Source organism: Podarcis vaucheri (assembly GCF_965113315.1).
Source record: "Podarcis vaucheri genome assembly, chromosome: 8".
NCBI classification, from domain to species: Eukaryota; Metazoa; Chordata; class Lepidosauria; order Squamata; family Lacertidae; genus Podarcis; species Podarcis vaucheri.
Window position 1 is genome coordinate 40,101,786 of NC_138766.1, and position 19,258 is coordinate 40,121,043.

The following is a 19,258-nucleotide window of genomic DNA, read 5'->3' on the forward strand; positions in this document are numbered from 1 at the left end:
AGAGTTCAGAGAGAGAGAGAGGCTTGTTCATCACCTATTTTAATGCCGGTCTATACTGCTCATCAGTTCTTCCTGTACAGTGCAGTGCAAACAGCTTCAAGAGAAGAGTGAAAGAGACTGGAGTATGGAAATAAACTATGTTTCATCCAGATGGAGACATATAGCAGTAGAAAAGATAGTCAGTCTAAGACCCTGGTTACTTCTAAATGACTTGTTTATTGAGCATTAATCCTGATTTATTTTTTGCACAAAGTTTATGAGGAAGCTACACAATGTCCTTTGTTTGTTGAACACCCATTCTTATTTGTTTGGAACAAACAGTGGAACGGACTCCCTCAGGAGGTTATGGACTCCTTCCTTGCAGGGTTTTAAGCAGAGGTTGGGTGGTCATCTGTCTTGGATGCTTTAACTGAGATTCCTGCATTGCAGGGGGCTGGACTACACGACTCTTGGGGTCCCTTTCAACTGTATGAGTCTATGATTCTATGTCTGTGAAGAGGTTGTATATGTTGCATCAATTAATTATTATCCTACATTTGCCAGTTCATTTCTTGTCTGAATTTGCTGATATATAATTGAATGTTGCCCTCCTGTCAGTGTGTTTGCAAACACAATACCACACAACTTTGCCCCTCCCACTCGCCATCCCACTAAGCAGCAGTAACCAACCCACTAAGAAGTCTGCTGTTACTGGCAGCTATGGTTTTTGCCATTTTCTTTTCCTCTTTCCAAAATTCTAATTTTCCCAGAAATGCTACTGCATGTTGTCCCTAGGTAAAGGTAAAGGGACCCCTAACCATTAGGTCCGGTTGTGATCGACTCTGGGGTTGCGGCACTCATCTCGCTTTATTGGCCCAGGGAGCCGGCGTACAGCTTCCGGGTCATGTGGCCAGAATGACTAAGCTGCTTCTGGCGAATCAGAGCAGCGCACGAAAACGCCGTTTACCTTCCCGCCGGAGCGGTACCTATTTATCTACTTGCACTTTGACGTGCTTTCGAACTGCTAGGTGGGCAGGAGCAGGGACCGAGCAATGGGAGCTCACCCCGTCGTGGGGATTCGAACCGCCGACCTTCTGATCGGCAAGTCCTAGGCTCTGTGGTTTAACCCACAGCGCCACCCATGTCCCTATGATGTCCCTAACTTCTCGCTTTAAAATCTGAAAGTGTACTCAAAGTTATTTCCTGGTTTCTTTCTTCCCAGTTCTATGTGAAATAATCCAATGTCTTTATTTTTAAAAACCCAAAATGTACAGGCATCACTCTAATCCTTAAGTGCATTTTTTTCTATTCATGCTGATTCAACCTGGTGAGCTGACCTTTACAAAATCACCACACTTTTAAACAGGGCTATTTTTTGTGATACACACTAAAAACAATTTTAAAAGATTGAGTTACAACTCTGGCAATTATGCACACCAGCGCCCAGCAACAGCACTTTAAGGAAGAGATTTAGCATACTCATTAACATGCAATAATGGACTTAAGAGTGCTTTAATTCCACAACTGTTTTTAAAGCAAGGCATTTATGTACATTAGTGCGCAGTAAGGGAGCTTAGAGAGAGTCCTTTAATTAGTGCTGTGCCAAAACCTTTCCTATAACCTGCAACAGAAAAAGAAAGTGCTGAGAACAAATATGAAAGTAAATGAAAGTGTGATAGTTTTGCATAGAAAGTTAAACACCAAAAGTGCTTTCAATGATCTCTCCTCCCCCATTTTTTAGAATGATATAATATAGAATTAAGACATTTGTGTGAAATATGGGAGCAATCTTCAATAGATCTGAGAGGAAAATGATGAGCCCTCCAGTGAAACAGTGGCATGCCTAAGATACCAGCTACCAACTTGAGCTCATCAAATTTTATCCCCCTGATTTCTTCCCTATACAAGTGTGTGTTTATGCTGGGCAAAACCTTCCCAAAGGAGCTTAAGACAGAGGACTCAAGAGAAGGATGAGGGTTTGTCCTTGGGGGAACTGCTGCTAGGAGCCTCCTGGGTCCTCCAATTCAGAGTAAGAGTCTCTCACATTCTTCTCCACTCCCCAAGAGCTAAGGACTACAAGATTATGTGAGGACCCTTAACAGTCATCCAACTCCATTCATTTCTAGAAAGCTTTGTGCTATGAAGAGGCTTCCATTTCTCTGCCTCATTCTGAGGGAACATGAGGATTTCTTTGTGAGGAGAATCAGAACTTACAGGGTTAAACAGTTCTGTGTGACGTCTCACATTCTGAGGCGTGGTTTTGTTCACCTACTTTTCCTTAGGATGACCCTATTTTCATTGGAGAAATGTTGGAGGATATGGAGTTATCCAACCCCTAAGCTATCTGAATCCAATCCTATATAGGGAAGGGTATTTTTTTAAAAAAATAAATGTTTAATGTTTTATTATGTTTTTAGATATGTTGGAAGCTGCTCAGAGTGATTGTGGCAACCCAATAAGATGTGTGGGGTATAAATAGTAAAATTATCATTATGGAATGGGACACCCCTTTTTTCATTGGAGAAATGTTGGAGGGTATGCTTTTCTCAATCGTTGATACAGAATGGGTTTTCTATACTATAGGCCCAATCATGATATATAAGAATCTAGGTGTTTGTACTGACAATACATACAGCTCATTCAGCAAGGCCCTTGATTGTTGAGGTGCCTTGGATTCTTGCCTCAAATTCCTGCATTAGATCATTGACTTCAGCTACTGACTTTGCCTCTGAATGAGAAACTGCTGAGTCTCCTGTGAGCCTTGAGCTCAGAGAACAGAGCAGGGGACAGCTATCTTTTCCTCATATTCAACACTCGGATCAACACAGGGTCATGATGGAATATCTCCCTGGAGGCATTTCCAGACCCCAGAAGCTGAAGGGCAAGTAGGTGCTCTGATGAGCTGTGGCATGACTTCTATAGATTAGAAAAATAAATGTTGGAATTAAGAACACCTAATTATTTAACGTGTAAGCATTACTGCCACTCACAGCTGAACAGCTGGTAGCCCCCCCCCAACACCTAGTATTTCCTTCCCAACCACTGTGGAGAAAAAATAACTGACAAATGTCAGAGGGGACCTTTGTTCAGCGCTTCTCCCACCTACTAGGAAATGTTGTGGATGAGCTAAAATGGGGTAATACATCATGAGGAGATCCCATCCCCTGGGTTTCCTATAGTAAGACTGGGAAATTAATAACTATTTATTTTGCTTTGATTTTTACTTTCAGTAGTTAACAGTAACTGTTTTGTAACTTGATTGTTAGAACCACAGCATTTTCCAGGCAATGTGCTAATTTTCTTACCTCAGAAAGGATATGTGCTGTGAAAGTAAGCCTCATTGTTACAATAAATGTGCTGGTCATAAGTCACCAAAAGACTCTTCTTGTTTTTGCTTCTATGAACAAATATAATGTCAGTGTTATATCTATGAATTGGATTATTTGTGGTTAATAAAGGTTTACAGACTAATGAACAAGACATCAATTTCTTAAATTTACTGAGTAGAACAAATACAGTACTATAATACCCAGCATGTAAATAGCAGGCAAGACACCATCAATTTTGCCTAGTTTGTTCAGCTGCTGATTTAAAATCTAACAGGCACCTTGGCACCTAATCTAAATCTCTATTTTTTTACATTCTTGCATAGCATGTAGATAGAATAAATTCATATTCAGAGGTTTAAGTATTGGGGCTTTGCCACCTATTTGTGCAGGATTCAAATCTTGGTAAAGTAAAAGTTTTTAAAATAAAATAGTACACCCTTTAAGTTAAAATAATGGTGTATAATACCCTATATTAGCTGGCTTTTTCAGTGATGTAAAAACATATAATACTATTCTTGGAGACATCCAATGTCTTGTCTGTGCCCCAGAATTGCAAACCCACATTCCATAGTCCAAATTATTTTTTTAATCCTCCTCTGTGCATCATGGAGAAGCCCAGGGTCAAAGCTCCCTTCCTTGGGTGTGCAGAAGTAATCGTGTGTTTTTTGGATCCAGGCAATATTTCATTGTGGATGTTTAGGTTGAGCAGAAATAGTAAAGCATTTGAATTCCCTATAACCCTTCATTGGGCAGAATTAGGCAGAATGGCAGAACTCATCATTCTACCCAACAAAGAAAGTTTAGAGCTTGCATGTGTCTGCAGTGGCCTGTATTGGTCCAATAAACTATATAATTCAGTCTACTTTGAACTATCTTTAGAACATATATTTGCAGAAGTGGTTTAACCCATCATTAGTAAACTAAATCCTTTCCCCTCCCCCTCCCAATGCTCTTAGCCAGGGGTCGGCAACCTAAGGCCCGGGGGCTGGGTGCGGCCCAATCGCCTTCTCAATCCAGCCCACGGAAGATTGGGGAATCAGCATATTTTTACATGAGTAGAATGTGTCCTTTTATTTAAAATGCATCTATGGGTTATTTGTGGGGCATAGGAATTAGTTCATTTTTTCCCTTCAAAATATAGTCCTGCCTACCACATGGTCTGAGGGACGGTGGACTGGCCCATGGCTGAAAAAGGTTGCTGACCCCTTCTCTTAGCTCTGGGAAGCTTCACAAATGGAGGATATCCCTGGTGTACCTTGAAAATATAAACTTTATGTTGCCATGTTGGCATTCTTTTACTGTTTCTTTCGGATGGTATTGTTTTCAGTCATTTAAACTGAAACCACTTCCTGAGAAAGCCTAGGAGAAATATGTTAGGATCCAGCTAATTTAGCATATTAATTACCTAAGCCCTAACATATGGCGTTAGGTGTTTGTATTATCTTAACAGATAAAACACATCCTTTTTGCCTGTGGATACCTTGGAAGTGCTGGTGTTCTCTTGTGGAGCCAGATGGTTTCTAATTAGCAAGGTAGTTGCCTGCAAGACCATTCTTCACTGCTGACAAATAACTCCAGTCTCATTTCCATTTAAATGGCTGTAGCATGTACCTAACCCAATTAGAAGGAAGTTCTTTGATTTCATACTGCGTAGGAAAAAAAATAACAGTCACATTCTTTTCACTCAGAACACTGATAGGTTCTGTGGGTCCTGGTGTTCCTATACTTTCATTGATACACTTCTATAATAAATGATAAATCAATAAGGAAGAGCATTGCTATTCTGTTAGTACCCCAATATGAAAAACAAAATAAGAGAGCTGATATATTATTGTGATAGTACTTTGCCTTCTACTGTTCCTTGTAGAAAATTGCGTCAACTTGCCTGATACTATTTCAAAATTCCAAAGAGGTAAATTTGGGGCTGACCTTGATGAGATGGAATGCAACTAATGTGCATGTATGGTTTTGGTTATTTTATGCCAAAAGCAACCAAGGGGGAGTCTGATAAGCCTCTGGACCACGAGGATGGGGAGGGAAAATTTTAACTTTCATTCCCTGACATGGCCCCAATTTAAAAAAGAAAAACTCCTCTCTGAAGTTGTTATTTGCCTTTTGAGGAACTCTCTGCTGATAGGAACTTGGAGAAAATAAGAGCTTTCCTTTAAATGCATATGGCAGCTTTGGGGTGGGGATTTTTGCTGGGAAATTCTTTGGTCTTTGGATACAGTGATGCCAGATCATTTTGAATTAGCAAGGCAGCTGCTTGCAATACTTACTTACATAACCAAAGCATGCACATTGCTTGCCTTTATGGAACATCCAGTTTTGCCCTTAGTCTCCACTGATGGAACTTTAGCCTTAGCACTGCATTGAATACAAGCCAAGGTAACTTAATTTGTGCATAACAAAAGTGTTCAGAGAATTCTGCATTGGAACTCTTGTAAAGTAATCCCAGTGATAGATTCACATAACCCTGCCAGTTCTGTTTTTAGATTTATTTCTCTCCTGCACTTTCTTCAATATCTCATCCTCAATATAAAACAGCCAAAATTAATACTCATAAAGGATTAATATAATAAGATACAAAGAACAAGTAGCAGTAAATAGAATGGATGGTTCCTTATGTCAATTTATTACCAGTTTTATCCTGACAGACCATGCATTTAATATCTCAGTTGCATCAATTCTTGATTTGGCCCATGCTCAAAAGTTAATTCCTGTCATTCCAACCTTACTCACTGACAAACAGCATACCTACCTGAAACTGCTGGTATGTCTTCTGTAGGACAAAGACGTAAAATTCTATAGCTTATTTGTCTTTTTCTCAAGTTGGAAAACATCCATTTAGTTCCTATTTCTATCTTGCTCTGCTGTCAAAAATTTTGTGTCCCAAAGTGGCTCATGTCAATGAAATAATGAGACACAGTTTCTGTCCTAAGATTCGATGATGATGATGATGATGAAGAAGAAGAAGAAGAAGAAGAAGAAGAAGAAGAAGAGTTTGGATTTGATATCCCGCTTTATCACTACCCTAAGGAATCTCAAAGCAGGAGTGGGGAAGCAAACCCAGTTCACCAGATTACGACTCCACTGCTCTTAACCACTGGCTTAGAGGAGGGAGACCATGTTTGTTGGGGCTGGTGTGAGTTGTAGTTCAGCAACAACTGGAGGGCCAAAGGGTCCCCACATCTGCTTTAGATGAACTTCTTTAGTCTTCCCAAACACAGATAGATGTGAGAGCGACCTTTTTGAAATTCAGATCCCTTCATACTTCCCTCTTTATTAGAAGGGATAATGTCATTTCTAAAGTGGGAGGAAGGATTGTCATGATCCCACAGTCAGACTCACCACATCTGAAGGACAAGGCAATGGCTTTAGAGGAAGTGTCAGAGTGCGAGAGGGAACTGCTCTCAACACTAACCCAGAGGAAAGACAGACATGAAATGGTTATCATTGAAGTTCCCTGGAGACAACAATCAAAGGTATAATCAGGCATATAAAGGGATACGGTATGAAAGCAGCCTTAGGGAAGTGAGTTCAATATAAAAAGGAACATTTTATATGATCTGTGTGCTTGAAATAAGACAAGCTCTTAAAAGGCAAACTTTTCAGTGAGGTATCCTGACTGTGTGTGGAAAATGAAATTGATTCATGTACTTGTTCTGCATGTTGTTATATTTCTCTGTGAACAAAAAGATATCATTTTAAATATTTTATCCTTCATGCCATATGCTTTTTGTCAAATGCCTCTGCATAAAGAGAGAGGAATTTATTCACTATAATCACTCTTGTCTGTTTTCTAGTTTCAAAGGAAAGAGATTGTGACAGAGACATTCATTCACAGGTGTCCTGAGTGTCACCCTATTGTGTCCTCTGGAACAGTGGCGTCACTTTGGCAGGGGGAGGGGTTAGCAGAAGAGGAGGAGATTCCTTCCCCAGTCACAACTTGGAGCAAGGGTTTGAAATGGGCATGACAAACTGTTAAAATGTTGAATTATGTAATGTTTTGTTTTTAATTTGGCATGAATTGTATTTATTTTCTCAAGGTGGTAGCTGAAGAGCCAGCTATCTGCTTGCTGGGCAGTTTGCAGGACAGGAGATCATCCAAATGGCCCATTGTGTCTTCTTACTGGATTTGTTCCAATAACCAAATACAGTAAAGTATGTTCAGCTGAGGAAACTGCTGATGAAGACAAGAAACCTTATTGCGGCCAGGCATGGCTAACCAGTAGTGACCAGCAGGTTTTTTTCCTGTGCCATTCCTTCTATGCTCACTTAGAAAGCAGCAAGTAAAAGCAGTGGTCCACAAGTCCTTAGTCCCTCCTTGGAGAAAACTTCTTACTGTTTGTTTATTCTGATGAATTTCATTGAGAATAAATTTTGCTGAGTGATCAGTGATTGCTTTCTAATTGTTCATATTTCTTGAAGGCAGTGCACTTCAAATACAATGTATGACCCGTATGCAATTTTATTTTATTTTTTTTATAATAATTTTTATTGCATTTTTTCCAAATTACAGAAAGAACAAAAGGAAAAGCAGAATAGAAGAAAAAAAGAAAAAAGAACAGAAAATCACCACCATTTCAACAACTTATTTCAAATTTCCATTGGACTTCCCCACATCTCCCACATAATGCATTCTTGATAATAAAATTATCAGCAAATTATACCCTTATTTCGTGTGTTTCTTTATATTTTCAGTTGCAATTTAAGTTTAAATCTCTTATTCTCCATTTACTCTAAAGATATAACATAATGTCATTTTTACCCATTTAAACTTTGATTCTTTCATAAATGTTATCAATTTCATAAATAATTAAATTTCATTGCTGGGGCTAACGTTCCAAATCATACGGCGTCTTATGTTTCATACAACTTATAATACTTTTGCAAATAGTCTTTAAATTTTTTCCAGTCCTCCTCCATTGCCTCTTCTCCCAAGTCTCGGATCCTTGCAGTCATCTCGGCCAGTTCCATGTAGTTCATCAATTGCGTCTGCCAATCCTCCAGTGTGGGCAAATCTTGGGTCTTCCAATGCTTAGCGATAAGGATTCTTGCTGCTGTTGTAGCATACATAAAAAAAGTTCTATCCTTTTTTAACACCTTCTGGCCGACAATGCCCAGAAGGAAGGCCTCTGGTTTCTTGGGGAAGGTGTACTTAAACACCTTTTTTAACTCGTTATAAATCATTTCCCAAAAGGCCTTCAATCTTGGACAAGTCCACCAGAGGTGAAAGAATGTCCCTTCAGCCTCCTTGCATTTCCAACATTTATTGTCAGACAAATGGTATATCTTAGCGAGCTTGACTGGGGTCATGTACCACCTGTATACCATTTTCATAATGTTTTCTTTCAAGGCATTACATGCCGTAAATTTCATACCGGTGGTCCATAACCTTTCCCAGTCCTCAGACATAATGTTGTGACCAATGTCTTGAGCCCATTTTATCATGGCTGACTTAACTGTCTCATCCTGAGTATTCCATTTAAGCAGCAAGTTGTACATTCTCGATAATACCTTGGTCTTTGGTTCTAACAACTCTGTCTCAAGTTTCGATTTTTCCACCTGGAATCCTATTTTTTTATCTAGCTTAAAAACCTCATTAATTTGGGCATAGTGTAGCCAATTTTGCACCTTGTCCTTTAATTTTTCAAAGCTCTGCAACCTCCAATTACCTCCAATGTTTTCTATTATTTCCCAATATTTCGGCCAATATGCCTCCATATTGGATGTTTTCCGAGCTTTGGCCTCTATTGGTGAAATCCACCTCGGAGTTTTACTTTCCAATAAGTCTTTGTATTTTTTCCAGACCATATATATTGCTTTTCTGACAATATGGTTTTTGAACATTCCATGTGTTTTCCCCTTGTCATACCACAAATACGCATGCCAACCTAACGAATTGTTAAAGCCTTCCAGATCTAGGACATCAGTGTTTTCCAATAAGATCCAATCTTTCATCCAGCAGAAGGCCGCAGCTTCATAATATAACCTTAAGTCTGGCAGGGCAAACCCCCCTCTCTCCTTTGCATCAGTTAGTATTTTAAACTTTATTCGGGGCTTTTTGCCCTGCCAGACAAACCTAGAAATATCCCTCTGCCACTTTCCAAAACATTCCACTCTGTCCACGACCTGCAAGGCTTGAAACAAAAACAACATTTTTGGCAAAACGTTCATTTTTATAGCTGCAATTCGGCCTAACAAGGATAATTTCAATCTTGACCAAATTTCTAGATCTTTTTTGACTTCTGACCAACATTTTTCATAGTTATCTTTAAATAGATTCAAATTCTTAGAAGACAGATTGACCCCCAGATATTTCACTTTTTAAACAATGTTTAGTTCTGTTTCCTTCTGAAACCCCTCTGTTTCAGTAACCGTCAAGTTTTTCCCTAACACCTTAGTTTTTTGTTTGTTCAGCTTAAAACCCGCCACCCGACCAAATTTCTGAATCAATTCCAAAACTCTTTTTGTACTAGGTTCTGGCTCCTGTAATGTTAAAACCAAGTCATCTGCAAATGCTTTCAGTTTATATTGTTTCGCTCCGACCCGTATTCCTTGTACCTGCCGATCCTCCCTTATCATATTCAGCAAAACCTCCAGGACTGAAATAAACAACAGAGGGGATAGGGGGCACCCCTGGCGTGTTCCTTTTTCAATATGAAGTTCTTCTGTCACCACATTGTTCACTATCAACTTAGCTTTTTGTTCTGAATAGATTGCCTCTATTCCATTCTCAAACCCCCTTCCCACTCCCATCCCTTCCAAGTTTTTCTTCATAAATTTCCAAGAAATGTTGTCAAAGGCCTTCTCCGCATCAATAAAAATTAACACTGCTTTAGTGTTAATATTTGTTTGTAAAAGTTCCAGAATGTCGATAATATTCCTGGTATTATCAAACAAATGTCTACCTGGGAGAAAGCCTGCTTGGTCCTTATGGATTACTTCATTTAGTACTTTTTTAAATCTGTTAGCCAAAACATCCGCAAATATTTTGTAATCCACGTTTAGGAGTGAGATGGGGCGGTAGTTCTTAAGTTGAGTCTTTTCAGTTTCCACTTTAGGTATCAGTGTGATGAATGCTTCTTTCCACGTATCTGGTGCCCTCCCTCCCCCCATAATCTGGTTGCAAACCTCCATTAATGGTTGTATCAAATAGTCTTTTAACATCCTGTAGTACTTGGAGGTGAGTCCATCAGGGCCTGGAGATTTGCCTAGTTGCATATTCTGAATGGCATCCTCGATTTCCTGTTGTGTTATTTTACAATTCAAGATTGATCTCTTCTCTTGAGATAATTTTGGTAGGCCGTTGTCTTTCAAGAATTGTTCTATCTCAGTTGCTTCCTCGGATTCTTGTGTGTACAGTTTTTTAAAATATTTCTGGAAACACTTTCTAATTTCTCCCGGTTTCTGAATGTTTTTCCCTTCAACTTCTAAGTTGGTGACATAATTTAATTTTTGTCTCTTTTTCAACTGCCAAGCAAGCAGTTTCCCACATTTGTTCGCAGATTCAAAAGATCTTTGTTTCATTTGTTTGATTTTCCATTCCACTTCTTGGTTAATCAATTTCGCATATTGTGACTGGTGAAATTTGATTTCTCTTAAAGTCTCTTTTGATTTTGGATTCACTCTTAATTTTTTCTCTCCATCTCTTATCTTCTCCAATATCTTATCTTTTTTACTATTCCAAAGTTTTTTCTTGATCGTATTCTGTTGTATCAGAAACCCTCTCATAACAGCTTTGCAATTTAACAGCTTTGCAATTTTAAAAAGGAAACTTGTAGCTGGCTTATGCAAGTCTCAACTATTTCTGTGTTTCTGTTGAATTAAATTAGAAATGCATTGTATGTCTTGTTCTTTAAAAACATTGGTGAAGAACCTGCAGCCCAAAGTCTCAGCCAAATTTCACATGGATGAGGGCAGCCCAGCACAAAGGAAGAAGGTCAGAAGACAGAAAAAAGAGGAGAAGACAATTGAAAAAAGAGGAGAAGACAGTTGAAAATTCTGAAGGCCTGAGATGATTGTGACATATGGGGTGAGCTGCACCCTGGGACCAAACTTGACATATAGTTCCCTCAAACGTGTGCCACAGCCCTGCAATGATTTTCTCCTGATCTCTTTAACTCCATTGCATACAGTCATCTCTGCCCAAACTGGTATATGATATGCCCCTGTGGAAACTACATTTTCTCTTACACCCCATGAATGGTCAACCCCAACAGAGCCCTTTAATCTGATTTGGGTTACTGACCAAATCACACATAAGTCCATACAGCAGTCCCAACTCTGCACTTTATAGAAAACAACACACCAGAGGTATGGGAGTCTATGAAAGTGGTAGAATGGGGTACGTGCTTCAAAGAAAGGTTTCTAATGAAGAAAAGGACAAATGAGCAAGTAAGATCCTTGGAACAATTCCTAAGTTTTTATTACAAATTTATATTGTCACTGGATCATGTAATATACATAAGCAAATAAAAAATGGAAGGAGTTGAAAGCTTTAGCTTTAGTGTTGTTTTTGAAAGAAATTTTCTGAAGATGGATAAAGGTTCCAAGCTTATGGTTAATAGATTGGGGGGGACGGGACCATCCTAGAATTGATGGCACCATAGGACAACTGGTACAAAACTTTATTCATCATCACAGATCTGCCAGAGGTTTGTGGATTTCTGTAGTTCTCTATATGATTTCTGTTATTATTATTATTATTATTTATTACCACTATTTATTACATTTGTATACTGCCCTTCATCCGAAGATCACAGGATGGTTCACAACATAAAAATACTAAATGAAAACACGAAATACATAATAAAGCAAAAGCAAAACAAAGCAAAGCAACAACCCAGTGTCATGCAGACACATTTAAAAGGCCATAACATGTTAATCAGTCAAAGGCCTGGTTGAAGAGAAATGTTTTCGCCTGGTGTCTAAAGATATGTAATTAAGGCTCCAGATGAACCTCCCTAGGGACAGCAATTCACAAATGTGGGCCACCCTCTGGACCGCTCATGGAGGAGGCACATGAAGAAGGAATCCAGATGATGATCGCAGGGTCTGGATTGATTTATATGGAAGAGTGGTGGTCCTTGAGGTATTGCAGTCCTGAGCCATTTAAGGCTTTATAGGTCAAAACAGCACCAAATCAGGGCCCATTAATTAACTGGCAGTCAGTGCAATTGGGCCAGGATCAACGTAATAATGCTCAAGCCATCTTGCCCCAGTGAGCAACCTGGTCACAAAATTCTGCTCACCTTCCCTAGAACAAATTCACCATTTCAAAATGGCATCTTCCTTTGCTGGGAAAGGTGGACAGGGCATCTTTGGATAAGCATCTCTCTACAGAAGACATTGCTGATGCCATTAAAAATCTTAAATCTGGGAAAGACCATGGAACCAATGGGTATACTAATCCCTTTTTTAAAGCTTTTAAGGAATCCTTGCTATCCCATCTAACAAACTTGTTAAATTATATTTTAGAAGGAATCCCTCTATCCTAAACATGGTGACAATCTAGGATTGTGGTTATCCCCAAACCTTTTAAGGATCTGTCAAAAGTGGACTCTTACAGGCAGATTTCTTTCTTGATCATGGACTACAATATTTTCACCTCAGTTCTAGAGTAATAACTCGGGTCTAAATTTGTATCAATTTTGCAACAAATGTACTCTAGTTCTTAGGCTAATATATGCATCAATAATTTGGAATCAAGACAAATTGAAATCCAATTAGTTATGAAGCTGGGCTCCCTCCTTCTCTGTTATTATTCACCCTTGTTATGGAACCCCTAACAGCAAGAATTGAATTGGCTGTGCAGTCAGCTAGGATTAACATCAGTGACAAAAGGTTTTATATGGATGATAAAGCTGCTTTTACAACAAAACCCATTAGCACTTTTATTGCTTTAAGGGAGGAACTAAGTAATTTTTGCTTATTATTGGGGCCAAACGTTAACTACTCTAAATACGAAGTGATATTCTACAGTGTGGATCCCAAAAATTCAGAGTTTTCCAAGGTATCTAACGTTCCAATAGCACACAGTAAATTTAGATATTTGGGTGTTCAAGTGACAAAGAACTTAAATAGACAGTATGCAGTAAATTATGGAAGCATTTGGAGGGCAATCAATAATGACCTGTTAATGTGGAATGAGCTTAATTTATAGGGTAATGAGTAGAGTAACAGCAGTTAAAATGATAACCCTTCCACTCCTTATATTTTTATTTCAAATGTTGCCAGTATAATTCCCTATGTCACATTAAAATAATTGGCAGAGAAAGCTGAATGCTTTCATTTTTCAATGCAAACACCCATACAGAAGAGCTTAACTATGCCAACCTTCGCAGTGTGGAAGTTGGTTTTTGTCAGCTGAGACATCTCATTCCTATTACTGTGGCTAATGATAGCAAACCCTGGGTAACTTTGGCATCTACACTGCAAGATGATTTTCCTTTAAACATACCCTTTTCAAAAGCACTCATTGCATTGGTTGATTAAACGGCTCACTAAAATTGCTTTTCATCTATGGATTAAATGCGTTGCACTGCTGGCTCTCCTTTGCTACCCCTTGGTCTACCATCGAACTTTTCTTTTCTTTTTTAAAAAAATAATATTTATTAGTTTTCCAACAAATTAAACACAACACTACAAAAAACCAAAAAAGAAAAAACATACAACAATACAATACAATATAATACAGAAAACACTACAAAACACTAGCACATACAACTAACAAAACAAAACAAAAACCATTTAAAACACAGCCCAATTTCAATATCTTATCTTTCTTTCACTTATTTCCACGACCTCCTCACGCCTCCCTTTTTGTATTCCACTTCTATTAATTGTTTCAGCAATTCCTTTCCATCTTCCTCTGTTTTCTATCCTATAATTGTCTTAACACATTCTAACCTTATTTTTCCCTTTAATACTCTATTAATCTATTTATACTTAATTCCTTATAACATTTCTACTAAAGCCATATAACTTCATTCCAACATTTTTCTAATATTCATTAATTTTACAGTATTTCTGTAAATAGTCTTTAAACTTTTTCCAGTCATCTTCCACCGACTCTTCTCCCTGGTCTCGGATTCTGCCAGTCATTTCTGCCAATTCCATGTAGTCCATCAACTTCATCTGCCATTCTTCCCTGGTGGGTAAATCTTGTGTCTTCCAATATTTTGTGATGAGTATTCTTGCTGTTGTTGTTGCATACATAAAGAAAGTTCTATCCTTCTTTAACACCAATTGGCCGACCATGCCCAGGAGAAAGGCTTCTGGTTTCTTAAGGAAGGTATATTTAAATACCTTTTTCATTTCATTATAAATCATCTCCCAGAATGTCTTAATCCTTGGGCACGTCCACCAAAGGTGAAAGAATGTACCTTCAGTCTCATTATATTTCCAACATTTATTATCGGGCAAATGGTAGATTTTTTCAAGCTTAACTGGTGTCATGTACCACCTATAAATCATTTTCATTAAATTTTCTCTTAGGGCATTACATGCCGTAAATTTCATACCTGTGGTCCATAACCGTTCCCAGTCAGCCATCATTATGTTATGTCCAACATCTTGTGCCCATTTAATCATAGCTGATTTCACCGTTTCATCCTGAGTGTTCCATTTCAACAGCAAGTTATACATTTTTGACAAATTCTTGGTTTTTGGATCTAACAATTCTGTTTCCAATTTTGATTTTTCCACCTGGAAACCAACTTTTTTCCCCAATTTGTATGCCTCCATTATTTGATAATAATGGAGCCAATCTCGCACTTTGTTTTTCAGTTTTTCAAAGCTCTGCAATTTTATTCTGTCTCCATCTTGCACCAGAATTTCCCAATATTTCGGCCATTTGGCCTCCATACTGAGTTTTTTCTGTGCCTTCGCTTCCATTGGTGACAACCATCTTGGGCTTTTCTTTTCTAACAAATCCTTATATCTTATCCAAACATTAAACAATGCTTTTCTAACAATATGATTTTTAAACACTTTATGTACTTTTACCTTATCGTACCACAAATATGCATGCCAACCAAATACATTGTTAAAACCTTCTAAGTCCAACACTTCAGTATTTTCAAGAAGCAGCCATTCTCTCAGCCAGCAAAAAGCAGCTGATTCATAATAAAGTTTAAGGTCTGGCAGGGCAAATCCACCTCTTTCTTTGGCATCTGTTAATATCTTAAATTTTATTCGAGGCTTCTTGCCCTGCCAAACAAATCTAGAGCTATCCTTCTGCCACTTCTTGAAACAATCCATCTTATCCAAAATTTGCAATGTTTGGAACAAAAATAACATCCTTGGCAGCACATTCGTTTTTATCACAGCGATTCGGCCTAACAATGATAACTTCAAATTTGTCCGTACTTCTAAATCCTTTTTCACTTCAGTCCAACATTTTCCATAATTATCCTTAAATAAATTCACATTTTTAGCAGTCATGTTAACCCCTAAGTATTTCACTTTTTTAATCAATGTTAGTCCTGTCTCCTCCTGAAACCTCTCTCTCTCATTCATAGTTAATTTTTTTCTCTAAAACCTTGGTTTTCATCCTATTCAACTTAAAACCTGCAACCTGTCCAAATTCTTGAATCAGTTCCAATACCCTTTTAGTACTAGGTTCTGGCTCCTGTAGAGTCAATACAAAATCATCAGTTTGTACTGTTTAGCTCCCACTTGTATACTTGTTTAACCTCTTGGTCCTTTCTAATCATGTTTAACAAAACCTCGAGGACCGATATAAAAAGCAATGGAGAAATTGGGCAACCTTGTCGTGTCCCTTTTTCAATCTTAAACTCTTCTGTCATCACATTATTCACAATTAATTTTGCCTTTTGTTCTGAATAAATTGCACCTAAACCATTTTCAAAACCTTGTCCTACCCCCTGTAAATTCTTCTTCATAAAACTCCAAGAAATATTGTCGGTGGTCTACCATTGAACTTTTCAGGACAAAGGCTGGATCTAGACACATCAAAGAAGCATTTCAGGAAAATGTGTTGTAAACTCTGTAAGAGAAATTGCCTCCACACCACCATATGATGTCACAGTGTTATAATGCATAGACAACACATCTAAAATGCTTTTTCTTTACCAATCTAACTGAGGCAAAAGATAGAACATATGGCATTTTGCATTAGCCACCTTATGGTTTGTATCTCTGAACAGGTTTTTCAAAGGATGCTACCATCTAAGGCTTGGTAGTCTGCAAGAAAAAACCCGCCTTTTGTCTATTGGGATGTCAATTACATTCTTTTCTCTTCAGTCCTACCAACTTGGCTCCACCCCACCTTCCACCAGACAAATTAAACCATGGCTGTTTCTTATGATTGTAGGACAGGCATAAGCAAAATCCAGCCCTCCAGATGTTTGGGACTACAATTCCCATCATCCCTGACCGCTGGTCCTGTTAGCTAGGGATGATGGGAATTGTGCCAAACATCTGGAGGGCTGGAGTTTGCCTATGCATGACCTAGCATTCTTGAACAAGCTTCTCAATAATGAAATCAGTACCCATATAGGAGTCATTAATGTGCATCAAAATTCATACTGAGTTGTGGTCAAGGGCACTGGCTTGATGTACCACTGGCCATCTGTTCTACTCTAACTCCCCTCTCCTTCTGCCTCTATATTTGCTTGTCTCCAATATCAGCCCAACCTGATGCCAATCTGTTATCTCAGTGTACAAAACCAATATTTTGCTGGCACAAATTTTATTAACTTGCTTTGGTCTCATCTTTCAAGAACAGATGGTGAGTAAAAGATACATCTTGTACTGATTGGGCTCATTCATGTTTTAAAGTGTGTTATATCTGTCAGTGAATAGTTTTATAACACCCCTCTTCTCTTTTACACCAACAGCATTAACTACAGTTCATGTTGCTCATTTTCTTTCTATAAAGGAGCAGATGGCGTGCTTGATGCTTGTTTTCCCTCCCTTCAACCTGGAGCAAATAACAGCCAACCATGGAAGTGCAGTGCCATGAAAGGTGAAGCTTTCAAAATGGCTTCTTTCTTCTACAGCAATTGGCTCCAATGATTTCCATTTCAAAGCAAGACTTTGAACAAATTAAACAATGGATTAGGGAGGCTGGAATCAGGTTGTGAAATTCATGCCGGCAGCCTTACAGAGACTAAATGGGGAGGTCATGGAAGTTCAGCTGTTGATCAACAGCTCTTCTGATTGCTTCATCCAGTCTCTCCTCTGCCCTCATCACTATGGACTGAGGGAGTCTGAAATAATTGACTGCCAGCCACAGATCTGAGAGAAACATCAGAGAGGAAGCGAGTGCGAAGCATTAGGGCTGGGCCAAACTGCTATCTCCTTTAATCCTTTTCTCCAGTCTTAAGTTCAGAAATCCACATTTCCTCATCAGTTTGCAACATTTTTTCTTTCTTCCAAGGTCCTTATGAAAATTCATCCTCATTTTAGTGCAAATTCCTCTCAATATACACATTTTTAATGCATTTTCCTAAATATATGCAGGCTTGGTTTTTTTAAATGTTATTTTCACTAATATATGCATTTTGATTCACACTTTACCCTGCTTTGTGCATTTGCATATACATTACAAGGATGGAAAACTGCGTTGAAAAATTCAGCAAAGTGCAAATTTCAAAAGATAGCTTTGATTAGGGCTGTATATTGTTTTGAAAACTTTGAATAAGATAGATTTACATTTAAATGCAAACTAAATAATTTTTTTTTCTCCCACCCCTATGCATGAAGCCTGTCTTTTCTGTACAATTGTTATGACCCAATCAACTTGGCCTGTAAATATGCTATAAATCTTTACATCCTATCCATTTATATGTTGCAGGGGACAGGATCATTTTGACTTAAGTAAAAGCATATGTGAATTTTGCAGTTCACTCTTCAATTATGATGACTGTATATTAATAAACACTTTGTCACTTTCAAGAATAACTGTTTATTTAACACTTACTATGATTTGTTGTGGGGAGGTTAGACAATGTTGTGTCAAGCAGTTGTTATTGCATACTTTCCAGAGTGTGCCAGGTCAGCCAGTAAGCTTTGTTCCTGAGAGGAAACAGGGTCTCCCTAGTTCTAGTCAACTACTCTAGAATACACCAGGGTATTTGTTTTAAAGATATATTGAGAGCATTGCAAGCTAAGAACCAAAACAAAGATCAATTTAGTCTTTGTGTACCTTTCTTCCCCAGCTATTACATGTTCCTCCAAGCTGTTTTGTTAATGTGTTGCAAGATTCTATTCAAACAATTGCTCTAAGACTGTGAGTGTTCATTCTCCAGAACTATCGAGTGCAATATGATAAAACAAAAGGGAAAAGAAAATAGCTCTAAGCAATAATTAATTTATATCTTTGGTGGGAGGAAGTCATCTTCTTTCCTAAGTAGAGCAGAGACACCTAATGGCAAAGATGGGGATATATTTCTGTAATTCACAAGAAATCCCAAGAAAGAAAAAAAAGAAACAAGATCTGCAGAGAAAAGTGATACAGTAATGTCAATTTTTAAAATGTAACAAATTTCACTTCATTTTTATTGATCAAGGGACCATTTCTTTTTGCATTTCTATTTCATTTATACTTTATCCTCCCAGGATTTTATCCCCCACATAATGTTGCATTGTGCAATTGACTTTATGTCCCCATACATTGCATCCCTATGGAGCAATAAGTAAATAAGTGTACTGAAATAAAGTGGAATGAACCTTGAGATGGGGGTACTTTTGACCAACTTGGGTTGGTTCACCAACTGCATCTGATGCTGCAAGATCCTGTCATTTTGGCTTGGTAGCTCACTGTGCAATTATATGCACATTTACTAAGAAGTAAGTCCTACTGGGCTTACAACCAGGTGAGCATGCTTTAGGATTGCATCCTTAGTCTTTTTCAAGTATTACCAATAGGTGTTAAGTTACTGTGTGAAGGCAGTCAATGGGAGTGAACATGCTACTTC